We start from the raw sequence: 6,086 nt of genomic DNA, 5'->3' as shown, positions 1-6,086 counted from the left end.
TTAAGTAGAAGAGTTCATAATACAAATGTATACAAGTATAGGGCTTCATCAGATCATTTCTCCTCATTCTTTTAAAGTATATTTATCTTGAGTAAAGTCTTCCTCTTAGTAATTTAGCAAGGTCAAGAGTTCGTTTGGGGCCAATAATGGTTCTCGAGGGTCATTCCTGCCTAGGTGTAATCTCGGGCGGAACAGATTCCAACTCACTCTAACAATATTTGTATGTGATACAATAACAAACACTATTGATTCATTCAAAATTTTATTCTAGTTATTACGTATTTGCTCATTGTTTATAAAGTTTAGGTTATGTGCAATTGTGATAAATGTTGTTGGGTGATTTGGGACAAGGTCAAGTGGGGTGTACAATGTAAATCGAATCGATAAATTAAGTAAAATTGAGGGAAACTTCAGTTTACCATTTGGTATGGTTAGTTTGACGTCGAAAAAAGACCACTCTTGGTTTTTGATTGATAATAAAATAAAAAAAAAAGTCAAATCAAACTCAAACCAAACCCACATAAAATAATATTAATTATTTAATCTACTTTGTTAATATATATTAAAATGAAACTATAGTTTTCAATGTTTTGATGTATTATTTCAAATGTTGGCTCGTAATATTTTATTTTGTACTCAGTTTGAAAGTTACAATTATATCGTTCTAGTTTATTATATCAGAAGTTAAAAATCTAATTTGTAAATTGTTTGTTTTATATTCAATTTGACTACATCCTTTAATAATGTAAAATTTACATATTGAACTTTGATATTTAAATGAAAATATTTTGTGTTCAAACGATTTTACGATTTTTGTTAAAGATTTTATTATTTTAATATTTTTAAATTTGTAAAATATATTTTATCTATTTCATTGTATAATTATACAAATCACTAAAAGAATAAAAAAAAATCCAAAAATATCGACTAAAACAAATTTTTTAAAATACAAACATAAATTTATGTTGGTTTAATTTGATTTTTAGATTTAAACCCCAATATAATTGGTTCGATTAATTTTTAATTTAAAACTAAAATCAATCAAACCGATCTATGTACACCCTAACGCTTGGTAATGTTATTTTAGGTTGTTGCTAGTTCTATTCAGGTTATTTCCATTTTTTCCTAAATTGTTGCATTTGTAGTCTTACTTTGCTTTGTGTAGTTGGTATAGATGATATTTTGGAGCCTTATCTTGATTATTTGTTAGTGGTTGTGATCGCAGAAGGCTTGTAGACGTATGTTCTGGGTCTTGTGAATTCGGGCTTTAAAGGCATTGTATTAGACCTTTTTCTTTTATTTTTAGGGATCGTTTGGTAGGCTTCATGAGAAAAAATAGTCTATGACGTAGTAGGTAAGGTATTATTTAGTCTTATGTTTGGTAGGAATTTGAGCCTATGTATAACTAATCCATGGATTAGTTATATATCCTATATGGTATTATAGGATGTATTACTAATACCTTCCATTTGGAGGTTTAGTAATACATAGGATATAATACCATGGGATAAGTCTATGTAAAGATAATAATATCCCTCAAATCATTTTAATTATTTTGTTTATTTTCTTGATTTTATGATTTATATTTATACTAGAAAAATTATTTAAATAAAATTAGCGTACAAATTATGTAGAGAGAGTTGTTACATATATATATATATATATATATATATATATATATATATATATATATATATATATATATATATATATATATATATATATATATATATATTTGTGTAGTTTTCTAGTTATTTGTATTTTGAAGAATTTAAAGCATACATACATATTAGAACTACAACTTGCAATTTTTATGTGTAAATGTAGATGATTCATTTAATTTTACCATTGTTAACCGTCATTTAGATTCTAAAGGTAGATGGTTTAGCGTTTTTAAATTGAAAAATGTCAGTTTGTGAGTGATCAATTTATTAGGATGACAATTATTTATCATCAAATAATTCAAATGAAAAAACAGCAAATAATTTTGTCCAGCAATTATCTATCTTGACCCAGTTACCTAATAATTCAAGGGTATAATTGCAAAGAATCTTATTGATTGGTGTTTAAGTTATTTTTACCTCATTGTAGAATTAGTAACTAAACTCATGTTTTGCTAAAAAAAAGTAATAATAATAACAATCTCAAAGTCTTTTTATTTTTTATTTTTTTAGTTTTGGTCACTTTAAAAAAAAAGGGGGGGGGGGGGGGCGGGTTGGATTGCTCGTGTGTCCAGGGGACAAATCCTATTTGAAATGGATGGTGTGAGTTTGTCAAATGCTCGACAAGCCGCTACATTAGCGGCGCATAAACTATGTTCGTCAACCAAGTTTGTTCAGTGGTCGTAAGGGGAGGGGGGGGGGGGGCTTCTTTTTAGCGAAAAATGTAAATCTGACAATTTTTACGAAAGGCTAAATTTGCTTATTTTTACAAATAAATGTAAATTTGGTCATTTTCGCAAAAGAATGTAAATCTGGTCATTTTTATAAAAATATAAATCTGATCATTTCATAAATTGTATTTTATTGTTCTCTTAACTAAATATAATAAATGAATATTGAAACAAAAATACATAATCGGCTACTTTTGCTTAGTAATTTAACTATTAAAAAGAATTGACTATTTTTACAATCTTATTTTTATAAAGAGAACAATGTGTATATTTTGTATAAAATATAAATTTTACTAAAATGGCCATTTCTGATATTGTTTTAATATTAAAAATAAAAATAAAAATTAGTATATCACTACTTGTTTTATAAGGAGACTTAATTATTATTATATATATTAAAAAGAAAAATTTTTTTTTGTTGTTATTGTTAAGTAGTAATACTTAAATACCTATATATTTTGTTTAAAATGTTAATTAGTAATTTGCAAAAAAATAAAAAGAAGATTCATTTTCTTGTCGATATGTTGCAACAAATTCATCTATACATTTTACAATAAAATTTGAGAAATTAATTATCAATTTTTTAAATAAAATTTAAAATATTCCCATGTATTCGGTTACGATTTTTAGCGAGTGTGTTTTTTTTCTAAAAAATAAAAGAGGTCTTGTGTGTGGTTATGCTCCTAGACAAATTATATTATTTTTTTAAAAAATAGTAACTAATATAAATTTACCTTTTTTTTAATCTAAAAATATTATTTTTAGCCAATTATAAGTTAGTTTAGTGACCGTGTTAAAACCACGGGACTCGGGGTGCCTCATACCTTCCCTCTGGACAATATAATTTCTTGCCCGATCTCTGTGTCCATAGATTAAAAATAAAAGAGTTTTTTTTTGTAATTTTAAATTAGGAATTATTAAGTGACTTGAAACACCTTAAAAAACCAACTCAAAGTGGACTCTAAAAAAATATTTTTCCACGCTTTATTTTTTTTCAGAAAAACCCGTCATACACTTACAATTGTAAAAACAAACAAACAAACAAATTCCTTAAAACGAAAAAAAAAATAAAAAAACAAATGGAGGTGCGAAAAATTTTGTTTTGAGCGAGGTACAAGTAATAAAACTTGTATGAGGGTCCATTAACTTTTTGACATGTTGGGCCTAAGGTGTCAGATAAGGCTGAAAAATGAAACCAAAAAGAGTGAGAATGTAAAATTTGGGTGGAAATTGAAGAGAAATTGCGGGGTTCACGTTAAATTCTATTTAATAAATTAAAATATTATATTGAAAGTGAAAAATGCAGTAAAAAGTAACGAAAGAAATAAGAAATCATATTATTAGCTGATCAATATTTTCATTTTCTATTTTATATCCACAATTATTTAACATGCTGAAATTTTTGTTTAAAAAAATTGTTCTTATATTATAAGATATAAGATAAAATAAAATTTATTTACATTCTATTCTTTTTTAAGATTCGTATTACTTTTAACAATTGTTCTAATAAGATTTGTATATTTTTTCATTGTCTTCAAACTTATGTTATTTAAAAAAATAAATATTTATTATATGAATTGAAAAAAAAAGACTTAAAAATTGTAACAGAGTGAAAATTTTAAAAGTATCTCATGATCTAATGAGCATATTATTAAAGTATTGTTTTTATCTCAATGATGTTAAATGAATAATAACATATATACTACAAATTTCATTTCAATTTGAGCAAAATAGTCAAATTTCTACCTATTATATTTCTATTAAATCGTACAAAATTTATACTAAATTTATTGGATACGTTTATTTACTATATTTTGTATTAAAAAATAGTAAATTAATGAAACTTCAATTTGGGCACTTTCGACATGGGAAAATAATTTATATTAAATTTATTGGATACGTTTTTAATTATATTTTATTTCTAAAAATTGTAAATTAATGAAATTTATTTCCTGCGTTACTTTTTACTGCATTATTTCACTTTAAATACAATATTTTAAATTATTTAATTAAATTTAACGTGGATTCCGCAATTTCTCTTCAATTTCCGCCCAAATTTTACACTCTCTTCTTTTGGTTTCATTTTCAGCCTTAACTGACAGGATGGGCCCAATAGTCAACATGTCAAAAAGTTAGAGGACCTTATACAAGTTTTGTTGGTTGTACCTTGCACAAAATAAAATTTTTCGAGGAGGTGTGACACTTGTTCAAAAAAGTTTTTGATATTTAATCCTTTGATTGGGGGGATTAAAAATTTATTCCTTTATTGAAATTTAAATCTTCAACAAGTTTGTTACTCAAAAAAACTTGTTTTATAATGGAAATTTTTCACTCCATCCTTGATTTGAAACACATAATCAGTACAAAAATTATAGTATTAGAAAATATTAAAGATATCATAGTATAGACGTATTGACACGTTTTCCTTTTGTAATATTATAAATATTATGATATAATCACTTCATAAAAAATAATTATTTGCGGTAACAAATTTTTAATTATTGCTAAATATGTATTTTTAGCGGCAATTAACACTGTTTTTATATGTTATTTTAAACTCTTTAGCGATATTGGTTCTAATGATACTTAACTAATGTCTGTTAAGACTTTAACACTCTTTATTAATATCAATATTTATTGCAGCTAAAAATTGTTTTTGTTGTAGTGAATTTGAATTATGTACTGAACTATCAATATTTTTGTTGATTTTATTTTTATTCTTGAACATATAATATTTCTATGTTAAAAAAAAACTTTCAACAAATCATGACCAGGAAAAAGTGCTATGCATAGATGCGCACAATTTGAATTTATCTATAAAGATAAAATATTTATGTTGATGATGTATATGCATCAAAACAAAATTCATTGGTAAGTAGCCTTTCTTTTTCCTTTTTCTTATACCTTGATAAAATTGGCAAGACAAGTAATTGCACAAATATGAAGAGTCAATTTCCTATATGGTTATTCAAGTTTAGAAAATTGTCTTGAAATATCATTTATATTTCATTTAGTACGAAAATATCACTCGACTATCACTATTTTCTTTCAACTATATTTGACACTTTAAAAATCTCACTTTCTCCCAATTGGCATGACATGTCATTAAATTTTTTTAATATCATAATTGAACAAACACAAGACATTGAAAAAAGCAGATTCATAATTATACAGTTTCATAATAATCATTCAGCATTTATACAATATTTATACCTTCATAAAACAAACAAATTGTCTCTGAAACATATGTATTATTTGGCCATACAAAGTTTATGTAGAAAACACACAATGATACAACAATTGATTTAAGTTTTTTAACTTTGGGATAATGCTCAAGTACCCCTTCAACCTATGCCCAAAATCCACAGACACACTTATACTATACTAAGGTCCTATTAACCCCCTGAACTTATTTTATAAGTAGTTTTCTACACCTTAATAGGGATAACCCCCAACAAATTCTACTCGACGATCTTGGCGTTCTTGATGAATTCTTGATCTTTCTCCATTCTCCTTCTTCTCTTCTCTTTTCTCCCAAGCCTTAATTGTGAATAACTTTTCTAAAACTGACAAAGGCTTAGTTTTACCCCTAATAAACCTTTAGAAAGAATTAGGAAATAGTTGGGTGAAAAGACTACTTTACGCTTACTAAAATCCATATTGGGACCTTCCTAAATTCAACAGCCCAACTTTC

This window comes from Solanum lycopersicum, chromosome 12 (assembly GCF_036512215.1).
Source record: "Solanum lycopersicum chromosome 12, SLM_r2.1".
Taxonomy (NCBI): Eukaryota; Viridiplantae; Streptophyta; class Magnoliopsida; order Solanales; family Solanaceae; genus Solanum; species Solanum lycopersicum.
Note: the sequence above shows the minus strand (reverse complement) of the source record.